The sequence below is a fragment of the Nicotiana tabacum genome, chromosome 1 (assembly GCF_000715075.1).
Source record: "Nicotiana tabacum cultivar K326 chromosome 1, ASM71507v2, whole genome shotgun sequence".
Lineage (NCBI taxonomy): Eukaryota > Viridiplantae > Streptophyta > Magnoliopsida > Solanales > Solanaceae > Nicotiana > Nicotiana tabacum.
The window spans coordinates 98,562,655-98,578,829 of NC_134080.1; positions in this window are offsets into that span (position 1 = coordinate 98,562,655).

The following is a 16,175-nucleotide window of genomic DNA, read 5'->3' on the forward strand; positions in this document are numbered from 1 at the left end:
TGGCGGGATGACGGTGTGAAATCCTAGTAACCGAGGAGGTGGAGACATTGTGATTTATGAATTTATATGATTGTGGCTTAAATCTAAGTGGGGGAGCCTACCGTCTACAATTTAGTCGCATGGTTATGTGCCTTAGCAGTATCGACTAATCGGTACGTTGGTGGATTAGCTATGACTAAAGGAAGAAAGCTGCAGGGGCAGGTTGAGCAAGGGATTTGATGGTTGTGTGCTACAATTTCACCTTATTTGGTGCAGGAGGTTTAATGACCCGGATTCGATACTTCTTCATGAAGGTAATATGCAAGGAAAGAGAGTCATTCAATTACTTCTTTTAGGGTATTTGTGTGCTATTGGAGCACTAGTTGCTAGCTATATATTTGGGACCAGGTCAGTGTGGGTGACCCTCATCAATGGTTCTAGTGGGTTCAAGAAGTAAAGTGCGGTGCCTAAGGATTTTCGAGTTCATCGTGTGGCTAAGGAATTAGTTTTGCATTAAAGTGTGAAAGAGACTTGGAGTATTTCTATGATTGTCACTGGGTTTGCGGTGCGATGTTAGAGAGATGAAGGAAATAGTTTCGAATTCGCAGAAAATCTTTTAGAGTGGGTGTATCAGTTGAAGATGTTATTGTGTGCATGAGGGGAGTATAATTAAAATGGTTTATGGGTATTGAGATGATGAGGTCTTGTGATTTGGGTCACTCAAAACGAGTGTTGTTTGAGGTCTGTTGTGTGTTTGAATAGAAATGTTGTTTCGAAGGCAAGTCAAGAGTAAATTGGAATAAGTTGAGTCAGTTAGTAGTAGTTTGAATCAGCATGGTTAAGGAAATGATTGGTTCCTTTAGTGTGGTAAGGCTCTCCAGGTGGGCGCCTGATTGTACGTACGGGATTGACAACCTCCGTGATTTGATTGATTTGGAGGTATTTGATTATGATAGTTTTGTTATGTGTAAATGGGTCCTGGAAGAGTTATGGCGGTTTAGACCACGCCTTGAGTTCTGCATCTTTTGCGATTATGGGGAGTTGGTTGTGTGTTGCAATTCTTCTTTTGAGATGATTTAAGTGAAAGGTTCTAGTCGATGAAGTGTTTATTCTACTGGTGGTTCCGGAGTTATGATGAAATTTTTGTACTCTCGTGTAGTAGCATGATAAGTGCAGTGAGCAGCATGGATTGGAATTTGAGGATCCAAGGTTGTGATCCAGTTTTGACAAGAATGTCACGAGCTCGGAAGAGATTTCAGATGTTCAGAGTATGCTGGCGCTATTTCTATGTCGCCTGAGAATGGTGTTATGTGGAAGAGGCATTGTGTATTGACATACAGATTCTTGATTTGCATCACAGTAATAGTATGGTTGGTAGCCACTGATGTGCAGATTTTTCTACCTGATGCGGAAGATTGTGGGAGTATCTCCCACAGGACGACTGTGTAAGTGTGACGTATCAGTCATTTAAATGGTAGAGACTGAAATCAGGTATGAAGAATCAGGTACTGTGACTCATTGGAGGATTTATGTTTGGAAGATGCTATGTTCTTTTGGTTGCGAACTATGGGAGTTGTTCATGGTTTGACGGTTGATCGTATATGTCATGGATAGGGTCACTGTGGATCTTTGGAAGGTTATTGACCTATTTTGGGATGATCGGAATTAGCTTTGAGGTATGTGGGTAAGCCTTATGTGAATGTATATTTTATACCAGATCAGATATGCATATCCAGCATAGCATTGCTTATGGATGAGTCTGCGGGCGTGGTGGATAATATTCCTTCCTTAATCTATTTTAGGTGCTACACATTTATGCCACGTGGGTTGTGAGACGGCTTGATTATTTACACGTGTGTTGTGTTCTTGTGTAGCTTATGGTGTTATATGAGTGAGATGGTTCTCAAGATACAGGTTGTTTATTGCACCTTAGTCGTGCTTGGCATTTTGTAGCGCATAGTGCTATCTGTCTCCCTAGGGTTGTGTTTATGCACTTGGCGTGTTTGTGGTTGATATTCGAGCATTTCGTGGGTATGAGCATTTCATGGGTATGAGCATTTTTGCTAGATGGGTATTTCCTTATTGATTGTTATGTGTGGATCGGGTGGCATGCCGCCACGGGTTGATGTGTAGATTGGGTTGCACGCTGCAACAGTGAGATGTTGAGTACGGTTCCTTATACTTATTTCGTGTATTTTATTTCTTACCCTTGAGATAGGTTTATAGCGTCTGTCTGGTTGATTTAAATGTTATGCTGGCTGGGTAGTTCTTTACCTGAGTTCGTTTTTCTTTATTGGTCATATTCGAGTTATGGCTTATTGACGCATTGATGGCATCATATGATATTTTAGACAGTGTTTGAGGTGGCTTATTGCTCGGGCAGCTTGTAGTGGGTGAGACGAGGTTGTTGGATATGAAATCAATGCAATCAAATTATTATAATGTATATTAAAGAGAAAATGTCACTAATTAGCTCAGAGTGAGGCAATGGTTCTTGTCAAGCGGAGAGAACTATGAGCTATTGATTTGGCAGGTGGTTATGAGTTCTCGCACATCTCTTTCAGCATTGCAGTGCTATGAGGGTTGAGACTGGGCTTATATGTGTTATGAGGTATACTAAGGGCTTCTGGTTCGTAAATTTGCAGCTATTGTAGTTGGAGGATGTTATTATGAACATACGAATTGTGTGGTGCACTGTTGATTTTAGCATGGGTGCATAAACATGTTTTGGTATAGTGAGTTGAGGTTGATACGGTGCTCGTATGTTAGAATCAGACCTGGTATAGAATTTCGGATATTGGAATTTGGTTCTAAGGCTTGTGGGCTAAGGTGGCAGGAAGGATCTTCAGTCTGGCTTGAGCTAATGTGCTCATATAGGTTGTGGTGGTAGGGGTAGGTGCACTATGTGTTAAACAATGCTTTTGGGCAACTCCAGAATGACTCTTGGCACGTTCGAGGATGAACGTATGTTTAAGTGGGGGAGAATGTAACGACCCGAACAGTCATTTTGAGCCCTAGCGCATTGTTTAGCGATTTGAGGCCTTGAGTAGCTTCACTTCATGTATTATGACTTGTACGTGTGGTCGATTTCAATTTTCGGGAAGTTCGGAGTTGATTTGGAAGGAAAATTCTCAATTCGGAAGCTTTAAGTTGAAAGAATTGACCAAGGTTTGACTTTTGAGTAAATGACATAGGAATCAGGATTTGAAGGTTCCAATAGGTTCGTATGATGATTTTGGACTTGGGCGTATGTTTGGGTTAACTATCGGATGGTCCGGAAGCATTTCGGTGCTTATTGTGGAAAGCTGGCATTTTGAAGTTTATAGAATTTCCTAAGTTCGAGTTGAAGTGGACTTTGGTGTTGTTGATGTCCGTTTGGGATTCCGATCCTTGTAATAGGTTCGTGTTGTGACTTGTGACTTGTACGCAAAATTTGGCGTCATTCTGAAATGTTTAAGTGTAATTCAGATGCATTCGGCGAAGGATGAAGGTTTGAAGTTAAGAGAGTTTAAGAAATTGAGTTTTGATCTTTAATTATTAGTTTTGATGTTGTAATTTATGTTACGAACCTTTGAATAAGTTTACATAGGATATATAAACATGTTAGAATGATTGGACGGGGTTCGTCGGACCTCGGGTAAGTTTTGGGATGGTTTCGGACCACTTTTTGACCTTTTTGAACTGCTATTATCTGATACAAGGGGGGTGCTCTTTGCAATCGCTGAGTCCGGATCGTAATCGCGAAGAGCAAAGTACATTCCAGGCCTTGTGAATCGCGATCGCGAAGGGATGTTCACGATCACGTAGAAGGAATTTCTGTTGTCAAGAGTCTGACTTTGGGGGCTTATATCTTGCAATCTATAAGGAATTTGAGGATGATTCAGAAATGAAAAATGTAGCTTTTTGAATCTAGTTTTCAGAAAATTAAACCATTTGTCATTTAGAATTTTGTACAAAACGTTATGACTCTTATACTGAAGTGTGTCTGTGAATAACAAAACACAATTTGTACATCGCGATCGCTGGATTTTGGCCGCGATCACGATGAAGGAAATGATGCTGGAACTTTTGTTAACCCCGTCACATGGATAATGATCGTGATCGTGAAGAAGGAGGCCTGATAGGTGTATTAAATATCTAATTTCGGGATTTTGAGCTCATTTCTTCACTTTTAAGTTCTTGGAGCTCTTGTGGGGCAATTTGGGGTGATTCTTGAAGATCATTTTCACCATATATCATAAGGTAAGTTATTCCTACTTTTTTCGAGTTAAATACATGGATTATATATAGATTTTAATATGAAATTTGATAGATATTGTGGAATTTTTAGAAGAAAACTTAAAATGGTATTTTCGAATTTTGGCCACGAAATTGGACATGGAATTAGGAATAAATTATATATTTGAGTAGTGGTGTTATGGGTAATGTTTATCTTCAAAAAAAATTGGAATCCAGACGCGTGGGCCCGGGGGTTGACTTTGTTGACTTTTCGAGCGGAGTTGGAAAGTGTTCTGAATTGTTAAATTATGAGTATTGGAGTATATATTTATTAGTTTGCATGTTGTTTGACTAGTTTCGAATCGATGGGCATCAGTTTGGGGTGTTAGAGAGGAGTTGAAACCGGTTATGGAACTTCGGAGCTAGGTAAGTCTCGTGTCTAACCTTGTGAGGGGGAATTTACCCTGTAGGTGTTATATTTGCTATGTGATACATGTTGTGGGGGCTATGCACGTATAAGGTGACAAGTGTTCATGCGTATTCTAGAATTCATGATTAGGTTCGGGTAGTCTTAGACTCACGCCATGCTTTAATTATAATATTTGAGTTATTCCTTCCTGTTTAATTGCTTTAATATACATTTTGCATGAGACTAGACTTGCGCAAAGTATCGGACTTACGATTCGTGATGTATGGAGAGCTAATTGATTAGCAGTAGAGATTTCACTTCCTATTATGGATTTCTCCCGTGTTGTAAGTATTTTTCCAGATGTTTTCTTGAATTTCACAACTCACACATATATTCGTAAGTGGGGCCAGTGATCCATCAAGTCTTCACTATTCCTATGGGATCGGGTTGATCGCCTCAGCAGTATCATTATGGGATCGTTCACCTCGACAGTATTATGAGATGCATCTATGGTTCGTGTCGGTCGACCCTCAGCAGTGTACATGATTATGGGATCAGGATGAGTGTCTCAGCGGTACTATTATGGGATTGGGTCGTACGCTATGACAGGAATTCGTGCCTTTACTCTTATGGGATCGGGCTGCTCGCCTCAGCAGAATCGTGTGAAATACTTGATAAGGAGTCTGCATACTCATGAGTTTTCCTGACTTGAGATGTGAACGTAGATTTGGTGATGACAATTATGTATTCTATTTGAGGAGGTATCCGGTATTTGAGGACCTTGTGTTCACTATTCAGTCGTAGACCGTATTATTTGCCTATATCTATTCTCACCGTTTACTTACCATGTTTCATACTTGTCTACTTTACTATATGTGATTTATTGGACCGCTAGTAAGTGTCAATACTGACCCCTCTTCATTACTTCTTCGGGGGTAGGCTAGATACTTACTTATAACGATCCAGCAGGTCGTTTTGAGAATTTGCATTCTATTCAGCTATTTGAAGTCTTGAGTAGCATCGTATGATGTGTTATGATTTGTGTGAATCGTCGGTTTGGTTTTCAAGTTATTCGGAATTGATTTGGAAGAATGATTCTCAACTAGGAAGCTTTAAGTTGGAAGAGTTGACCAAGTTTGACTCTTTAGTACTTGACCTTGAATCGGAGTTCTAATGGTTCCATTGGGTCCGGATGGTGATTTTGGACTTGGGCCTATGCCTATTTGGATATTTCTAGAATGTTTCAGCACTATTTGGCAAATGTTGGAAATTTAAAGATTTGGAATGTTTATAAGTTTGACCGGGAGTTCACTTTGATGATATCGGGTTCAAATTGTGATTCCGGGAACTGGAATAGCTTTGTTATGTTATTTGGGACTTGTATGCAAAATTTGAGTTCATTTCGAGTTAATTGGATAAGGTTCGGCACGAGTTTTAGAAGTTGAAAGATTCAAAGTTCATTAAGTTTGATTTGAGGTGCGATTCGAGGTTTTGATGTTGGTATTCATGATTTGAGGCCTCGAATAAGTTTGTGTTATGTTATGGGACTTGTTGGTATGTTCGGACAGGGTCCCGAGGGTCTCACGTGAGTTTCGAATAGGTTTGGGTTGCGTTGCGCTTGTTTTTTAATGTTTCGACGTCGTTTCTTCAAGCATAAAGGGTACCACATTAAGCAAATGAGCTCCAATTTCTGTTTTGATTGAAGCATTGTATATGTATCATAATTACGGAGGCATAGCAAAAAAGGAATCGTCGAATTTGGACATCGTATGAGGAGATAATGGTCATTTTACAAAGAATTGGGTTGCCAGATTTTTTCAGATTAATTATGAAATTGCCACTTATTTCGTATTTAAAAATCTACACTATTTTCAAATATTAAAACCAGCATATCTCCTTCATTATAAGGTCAAATGGAGTGATTCAAAGCTTACTTGAATGAAATTTCACAAGAAATCTATTGGAGGCATCAAAAGCGAGTTTTGGGATCGTTTGGCATGAAAAATGAGGCAGAACAGCTGGCAGAAATATATAATATCAAGGGTTTGTTCATTTTATCATATTTTGAGTTGGGGAGCTCGGATTTGGGCGATTTTAGATGCGATTTTCACCACATGAATTGGGGTAAGTGTTCTCTACTCGGTTTTATATTTCATGAATTCATCTTCATTTTTGGCATTTGATTGATGATTTCAAAGTGAAATTTTGGGGGTTTTGTCTAATAGTTTATAAAGTGAATTTTTGAGTTTAGAACATCGATTCGAAGTCGGATTTAAGTGAAACTAGTATGGTTGGACTCGTAATTGAATGGTTGTCAGATTTTATAAGTTTTGTCGGGTTTCGAGGTGCGGGTCCGGGTTTGACTTTTTGGTTGACTTCGTTGGACGTCATTACGGCCTATTGTGGGTTTTGGAGCATGACAATATTGCAACCCCACAATTTCTACTGTTATCACGGTTTTGCACTAATAAGCCATGCGCGCGCTTCGTTTCATGAGTGCTCTAGAAATTTTGCCACAAATTTCATAGGAGCGGCCCCACTCCATACTCATATAGGTCCATCCATCAAGTGTATTCTGCAGCACAATACACCACCTATAAAAAGGCTATGGATTATTGAATCAAGAGTTTAATAACTCAGCCTCGCATTCTTTGCAGACTTGCACTATATACATGTGCCATAGGAAGAGACATAATTAATAGTGCATATTTGATCAACTAATGACTTGTTATTACCCATATAAACCTACTTCATGGGATCTCCAATCACATAGGTTAAGTTACCATCATTGTTGATACATCTCAAATTGGCAAAATCTCATTCCCCTCGATGTTTCACTTATAAGTCAAAGGATCAGCCAAATCCTCTTTTGATTACATATTATATGTATGAAAAAATCCTTATCTCTAAGAAATTGCTTTATCTCTAAGATTTATTTTCTTAAAATAGTTATTGCGCCTTGGCAATCACACTTCATCGACAAAAATATAGTCGGTTTAATTCCTAGTGAAAAGCACACCAAGAGGTTGCTTAATCAGCCTCATTGTCAGACAATTTCAATATCATAACACCTCATTAAAAGGTGTTCACACAATCACTAGTGAGTTTTTCCTCATCTTAATCAGAAATTCAATATCATTATTATATCCTTCAAATACAAGGAAAATCCGTATATAGTTAACTAGCTCATAGTACTTCTCAAGTAACACATAAAACCATTTCAAGTTAGTAGGAAATGGGTCATAATTCAATTATTTCATCATCACCCAAATGGCTAAAGACCCAAAGCAAAATAACTTTTTAGAGCCAAAAACACAATATATTTTTTATCTTGCAATATAAATTTTTGCCACAAATTTTTTTAATTTTGTAAGGCTTCATTATAATTTTAATAAACAATTTTTCCTAATTTTTTCCTTCTCACGATCAGGCTATATAACTCTAGAAACCACGGTCCTCTATATTTTTAAATATTTCAGGTTAAAGAGATAATCTTTTCACAACTCATAAAAAGTTCTACTTTATAAATAATAAGCTAATATATAGCTTCATCTCGAAAATTATCATATGGATTAATAAGCATGTAATTTATTAATTAATTAAAAATAAATATTTGAATCCGGTACATCATCACAAGAAAAATCAAACCATTTAATCTTATATGCTTTTCCAATTCCCCTTCACCAAAATCTTCAATTACCGGAATAGAATTAACCCGTCCAAGAGATAGAAAATTTATCTATGAACTCTTTTTTTTTCGAAGCACGTATGACTTGATAAAGGTTTGAATAAATATTTTTCATGTGATTTCAAAGAAAAGGAAAATACTTCAATTGAAAATTTATCAAACTTGGCATAGCAAATTTCGTCATTTTTTTGTTATTGAAGAGATTTATTCATTAACCCACTTTTTCTATTAGGTGGTTAACACTTTTCAATGTAATTCTTAATTAACAATAAGAATCAATCTAGCAAGAATAAAAAATTCACCGCAGGAAAGTCCTACTATTAAATTCACATAGTTAAAGTGAGGTATGGATGCTAATAGAAAGGATGAAAAAATATTTTTGAGAGCTTTTAGTATAAAATGATTTATTAAATAAATATAATTTTGTACCCCTAATTGAATTATATAACTATACAAAATCTACATTTAAGTAGGGTTAGGCGCATTCAAATACTAGAAAAAGCATACCTTAATTTTGTGGTGCAATTTATCCTTCATAATACGATAATGCACAAAATTGAAACAACAACTTGATTAACATTTTGTAGCTCATGAAAATAATTTGAGTGGTATTCTTCATAAGACCATTGTGCAAACTTGAAGTGTAGGTCCCATTTTCAGAATTAAAACAATAACTTGGACAATATCAAATTTGATTCTCCATAATAAAAAATATGAAAATATCCTTAAGGACTGTGTTTTTGACACGCCTCAAACTTTGATAACTCATATTCTCCATAATCAAATATTTCTCCAACAGAATATGCTGTAAATATAGCTTATACAAAAGTGATTTGTAATTATATTAACATCGCTTTACCTTAATTACCAAAAAAAACTTCGCTTTACCACACTCCATTTCAGTTTTCAAAGTTTGGTTACTAATTCTTTAGTGATCAAACTTACCAGTTATTACTGTATTATAATTTGTAAAAATTCAAAATTTGGGGAAAAAGAAGAAATGGTAAAATTGCACGGGGCACCTTATTTGGTTGCCCTCATTTAATCTATACCTATTTTTTTTAAAACTTTTAACTTGTACCCACTTTTTAAAAAACTTCAGCCCCCTTTCTCCTCCTCCTTCTCCTCCTCAAATCCGTAACAGTGTCTCCAAGCTCTGTGATATAACTAGAGGTGTTTGTGTATGAAAATCCAACACCAACAGGGGATTCCAAGAACAATAAGTTTGCAGCTGAAAATATTAATATACACAATTATTAGTACTACGAAGAGATTTTGATTTCTAATTCTTTGATGAAGATCTGCAAGTACTAGGATAAATTCAGATGTCTAAAAAGAAAAGGAAATATGAGCTAACAAAAATATTTTTCGATCTAATTTCAAGGTGGGTTGTTATTTAAAATGATCAATCGTTTTAACACAAAAACTTTAGAAGGCTCTACATTAACACAGAAAAATTACTTCTAATGTTGATTAATTAGAGCAGATATTTGGTTACATAAGGAAGATTATTTTCTTGACAGTTTCATTATGAAGGGAAGAAGGCTCTAGAGCTGAGTCGTGATGGCGCCTACTCGTAGAAGCTAGGCAAGCCGCGACATATAGAAATTCTAACTCTTTCATTTTAATCTTTTTTACGATTTTGAATTAACAAGTAATCAACATTTAAATATTAACGATAAACAGAACAAGCGGAAGACTTAAACAGCTAAAAACAACCAAGTCAGTACTACAATGCCAATATACTCCTCTACCCGGAATCTGGTGTCAAAATATTCACGGACGGTCTATGAGTACCACATACAATTGTCTGAAAGAAATACAATCTGTCTCGAAATCTAATGAAAACAGAGTACATAATAAAGTAGAAGAGAACGTCGGGCCTGCGGATGCCTGCAGGACTACCTCGTGATCTCTGGCTGGACTGAAGGCACACTCCCCAAGTTCTACTGTCCAAAAGCTGCTCCGGAATCTGCACATAGTGCAGAGTGTAGCATCAGCACAACCGACCCCATTTGCTGGTAAGTGTCTGGCCTAACCCCGGTGAGGTAGTAACGAGGCTAGGACCAGACTCCAGATAAACCTGTGTAGTTATATAATATACAGCGGAAAATAAACAGGAATAAACAATTAACATGGGAGGGGGTACATGCTACGGGGGAAATATCAAATCCAGCAGAAACTTAAGAGAAATATGAGAGAACAATCCAAGATCTACAACAAAACAATAATGAGACTATTGCGGCGCGCAACCCGATCCCTATCATGTAACGTTGTTGCGGCGTGCAACCCGATCCCTGTCATTTGACACTGTTGAGGCGTACAACCCGATCCATTTATATCTCTGTTGTGGCATGCAACCCGATCCAATATAACATTGTTGCAACGTGCAACCCGATCCAATATAATATTGTTGCGGCGTGCAACCCGATCCAACACAACATTGTTGCGGTGCGCAAGCCGATCCATACATTTATATACCTTTAGCAACAACCATACCAAGAGTCCCGGCAAGGGATCAACAAATAACTATACTATCCGGCAAGGGATTCGACAGTAAAAGTAAATACATCCTGCCAAGGGAGAAACAGCTATAACCAATCTTAACCCAACATCTGATCATCTCAGCTAACACCAATACTCTATCGTAAGTAATTTCCACGAAAACAATCTTAATCCTTGCTCAATATCGAGAATTATCAATTAAAGCATCCGTAGTATAATTTAAGAACACAATAAATTACAATTTAAGACTCACGGTCATGCTCGACACCAACGTATAGATACTCATCACCATGCCTATACGTTGTACTCAACAAGAAGCAAATAGCAGATAGGACACAACTCCTAATCCCTCAAGCTAAGGTTAGACCGAACACTTACCTCGAACTTCCACGGCCAACTCAAGCCTCAAACACCGCCTTTCCTTTCGAATTCGGCTCCAAATCGAATGTATCTAGACATAATCGATTTAATAACATCAATAAAAGTTAAACAATCCAATTTCAATGCTTAATTATAGCTTTCTAATCATTCTTCCCAAAAGTTAAAAATTGACCTCGGACCCACTTGGTCAAAACAAGAGGTTCGGACCAAAATCTGATCACCCATTCACCCACGAGCCCAAATATATAATTTATTTTGAAATCCGACCCCAAAATGAGGTCAAATCCCCAAATAATCAAAAATTCCTAACTCTATGTCAAATCCCTAATTTTCTACCCTTAATCACATGATTTAGGCCTAGAAATCTAATGGGTGTTAATAAAAATTGAAGAAAATGAGTCTAAGATTACATACAAATGAATTGGTGGTGAAATCCCCTTTCAAAAATTGCCCAATTTGGAGTTGAAGAGAAGAAGTTATGAAATTTTGGCTAAATCCTGTTTTTGGTTCTATTTTAAAATCACTGGACAGGCCTTCATCGCGTTCGCGATAGGCCTGTCGCGCTCGTGATGAAGCCAACTTAAGCGACTTTCACGTTCGCGATAAATGGCTCGCATTCGCGGAGCTTCAGCTCCCAGAGCCTTCGCGTTCGCGTCCAGGTGATCGCGTTCACGTAGGGTATAGTACCCCTCCCTCTGCCCAGGCTATAAGCCTTCGCGTTCGCGATATCAGGCCCGCGTTCGCGAAGGGAAGACCCCCCCAATGCTTCGCGTTCGCGACCTAGTTCTCGCGTTCGCGTAGAAGGAATTTTGCTTCAGCATGAATAGCTCATCGCGTTCGCGAGGGTCCTCCCAAGAACGCGAAGAAGAAAATATCAGCACACCAGAACTGAAAAACCTGCAACTTTTTGTGTTCCAAAAACTTTCCGAAACTCATCCGAACTCACCCGAGCCCTCGGGGCTCCAAACCAAACATACATACTAACTCAAAAAAATCATATGAACTTATCTGTGCGATCAAATCGCCATAATAACATCATTAACATCGAATTAAACCTCAAAATCAATGGATTATTTCAAAACTTCTTAAAACATCAAATTTTGCATTTAAGGTCCGAATCACGTCAAACGTATTATGTTTCTTACCAAACTTCACAGAATTATCTTAAATCACGTATAAGACCTGTACCGGGAGCCAGAACCAAAATACGGACCCGATACCAAAATGTTCTAATCAACATTCATTTTCAAATCCTTTAAACAATTTTAGAAAATAATTTTCTTTAAAAATTCATTTCTCGGGCTTGGGACCTCGGAATTCGATTCCGGGAATACGCCCAGGTCCCATATTTTCCTACAGACCCTCCGGGATCGTCAAATCATGGGTCCGGCTCCGTTTACCCAAAACATTAACCGAAGTCAAATTAATTCATTTTATAGTTAAAATCTATCATTTTTCACATATTTTCACATATAGCTTTTCGGCTACATGCCCGGACTGCGCACGCAAATCGAGGTGATGTTAAAAGAGGTTTTTAAAGCCTCGAAATGCAATTCTATTTTAAAACAAGTGATGACCTTTTGGGTCATCATATTCTCCACCTCTAAAACAATTGTTCGTCCTCGAACGGACAGAAGAAGGAAGTACCAGAGTCAGGGAAAAGATGGGGATAATGGCTCCGCATATTGGACTCGGACTCCCAGGTCGATGCCTCAGTAGGCTGACCTCTCCATTGAACACTAACAGAAGGGAAACTCTTCGATCTCAACTGACGAACCTGCCGATCTAGAATAGCTACCGGCTCCTCCTCATAGGACAAGTCCTTGTCCAACTGGACAGTGCTGAAATGTAACACATGGAATGGATCGCCGTGATATTTCCGAAGCATGGACACTTGAAACACTGGATGCACGGCCGATAAGCTCGACGGCAATGCAAGTCTATAAGCCACCTCTCCCACTCGATCAAGAATCTCAAACGGGCCAATGAACCTAGGGCTAAGCTTGCGCTTCTTCCCAAATCTCATCACGCCCTTCATAGGCGATACTCGAAGCAATACCCGCTCACCGACCTTGAATGCCAAATCACGAACCTTGCGGTCGGCATAACTCTTTTGCCTGGACTGAGCTGTACGAAGCCTATCCTAAATAATCTTGACCTTGTCCAAGGCCTCCTGAACCAGATCCGTACCCAACAACCGAGCCTCTCCCGTCTCAAACCATCCAACCGGAGACCGCCACCGCCTACCATATAAAGCCTCATAAGGAGCCATCTGAAAACTCGATTGGTAGCTGTTGTTGTAGGCAAACTCTGCTAAAGGCAAAAAATGATCCCACGAGCCTCCAAAGTTGATGACACAAGCTCGGAGCATATCCTCCAAAATCTGAATGGTCCGCTCGGACTGCCCGTCCGTCTGAGGATGAAACGTTGTGCTCAACTCAACCTATGTGCCCAACTCTCACTGAACTGCCCTTCAGAAGCGTGAGGTAAACTACGTACCTCGGTCCGAAATGATAGATACGGGAACCTTGCTGCTGCGACTGAGTACCCACCAATCTCGGACAAGCCCTCCTGATATGACCATACTCACCACACTCAAAACATTCACCTGAGTGCTGCGGCTGAGGAAACTGAGACTGACCCTGGCGACCTGAATGACCGCCTCGAAAACTCTGGAGCGGCGGTGCACTGATAGGAGCAGGTGGTGCATTGTAGGGCTGCTGATTCGGATACTGCATGTGAGAACCACGGCCACCTGAAGCACCGTGAGAAACCTGAAGCGCTGACTGAAAGGGCCTAGGAGGATGGCCTCTACCATACGAATCCCTGCCTCAAGACAAGGCACCACTGAATTTGCTCGAATGACGGGGCCTCTTGTCCGACCCATGACCACCTCTCTGCGACAAAACCATTTCCACTCTCCTGGCCACATTGGCCGCCTCCTGGAAAGTAATCTCACTCCCAGTCTCCCTAGCCATCTGAAGACGAATCGGCTGAATAAGTCCATCAATGAACCTCCTCACCATCTCTCTCTCGGTGGGAAGTATGACAAGAGCATGACGGGCCAAGTTGATGAATCTGGTCTCATATTGAGTAACAGTCATGGAACCCTGCTAGAGACGCTCAAACTGCCTCCGATAGGCCTCTCTATGAGTGATGGGGAGAAACTTCTCCAGAAATAGCTGAGTAAACTGCTCCTAAGTCAAAGCTGGCGATCCGGCTGGTCTAGCCAAACAGAAATCCCTCCACCAAATCTTGGCGGACCCAAACAAGCGAAAAATGGCAAAATCGACCTCATTGGTCTCAACTATCCCCATGTTCCTAAGAACCTCATAACAGCTGTCTAGATAATCCTAGGGATCCTTAGTAGATGCACCGCTGAAAGTACTAGTAAAGAGCTTGGTGAACCTATCCAACCTCCACAAGGCATCGGCAGACATAGCTTCTCCATCACCGGTCTGAGCTACCACACCCGGCTGAACTGCTCTAACTGGATGAACTGCTGGAGTTTGAAACTGGGGAGCTACCTGCTCCGGGGTGCGAGTAGCAGGAGTCTGGGCTCCTCCTCCAGCCTGAGAGACGGCTGGTGCTACAGAAAGCAAGCCTGCCCGGGTGACACTCTCCATAAGGCCCACTAGACGGACCAGAGTATCCTGAAGTACTGAGGTAGCAATAAACCCCTCTGGGACCTGATCTGGGCCCATCGGAACTGCTGGGGCCAGAACCTTATCATCAAAGTCAACCTGAGGCTCCGCCGCTGGTGCTGCTACTCGAGGCTGAGCTCTGCCCCTGCCTAGGCCTATAGCACGGCCTCGGCCTCGCCCTCTACCCCTCGTGGGAGCTGCTACTGGGGTCTCAGGCTGCTGATCGGTGGATGAGGAAGCGCGTGTTCTCGCCATCTGCGGAAGAACAGAGTAGAATTTCAATTAGCATTGAGAAACCAATCCACACGACAGGAAAGAATAAATGTGGAATGTTTCCTAACTCTGTAGCCTCTGGGGATAAATACAGACGTCTCTGTACCGATCCCTCATACTCTACTAAGCTTTTCCGTGAATTGTGAGACCTATGTAACCTAGACCTCTATTACCAACTTGTCACGACCCGGATTTCCCACCTTCGGGAGTCGTGATGGTGCCTACTCATAGAAGTTAGGCAAGCCGCGACATATAGAAATTCTAACTCTTTCATTTTAATCCTTTTTACAATTTTGAATTAATAGGTAATCAACATTTAAATATTAACGATAAATGGAACAAGCGGAAGACTTAAACAGCTAAAGATAACCAAGCTAGTACTACAATGCCAATATACTCCACTACCCGAAATCTGGTGTCACAATATTCATGGACAGTCTATGAGTACTACATACAATTCTCTGAAAGAAATACAATCTATCTCAAAATCTAATAAAAATAGAGTACATAATAAAGTAGAAGAGAACGTCGGTCCCGCGGACGCCTGCAATACTACCTCGGGATCTCTGGCTGGACTGAAGGCAGACTTCCCAAGTGCTACTGTCCAAAAGCTGCTACGGAATCTGCACATAGTGCAGAGTGTTGCATCAGCACAACCGACCCCATGTGCTGGTAAGTGTCTGGCCTAACCCCGGCGAGGTAGTGACGAGGCTAGGACCAGACTCCAGATAAACCTGTGCAGTTATATAATATACAACAGAAAATAAACAGGAATAAACAATTAACATGGGAGGGGGTACATGCTATGGGGGAAATATCAAATCCAGCAGAAACTTAAGAGAAATATGAGAGAACAATCCAAGATCTACAACAAAACAATAATGACACTGTTGCGGCGCGCAACCCGATCCCTATCATTTAACACTGTTACGGCGTGCAACCCGATCCCTGTCATTTGACACTGTTGCAATGTGCAAGCCGATCCATTTATATCTCTATTGCGGCGTGCAACCCGATCCAATATAACATTGTTGCGGCGTGCAACCCGATCCAACACAACATTATTGCGGTGTGCAAC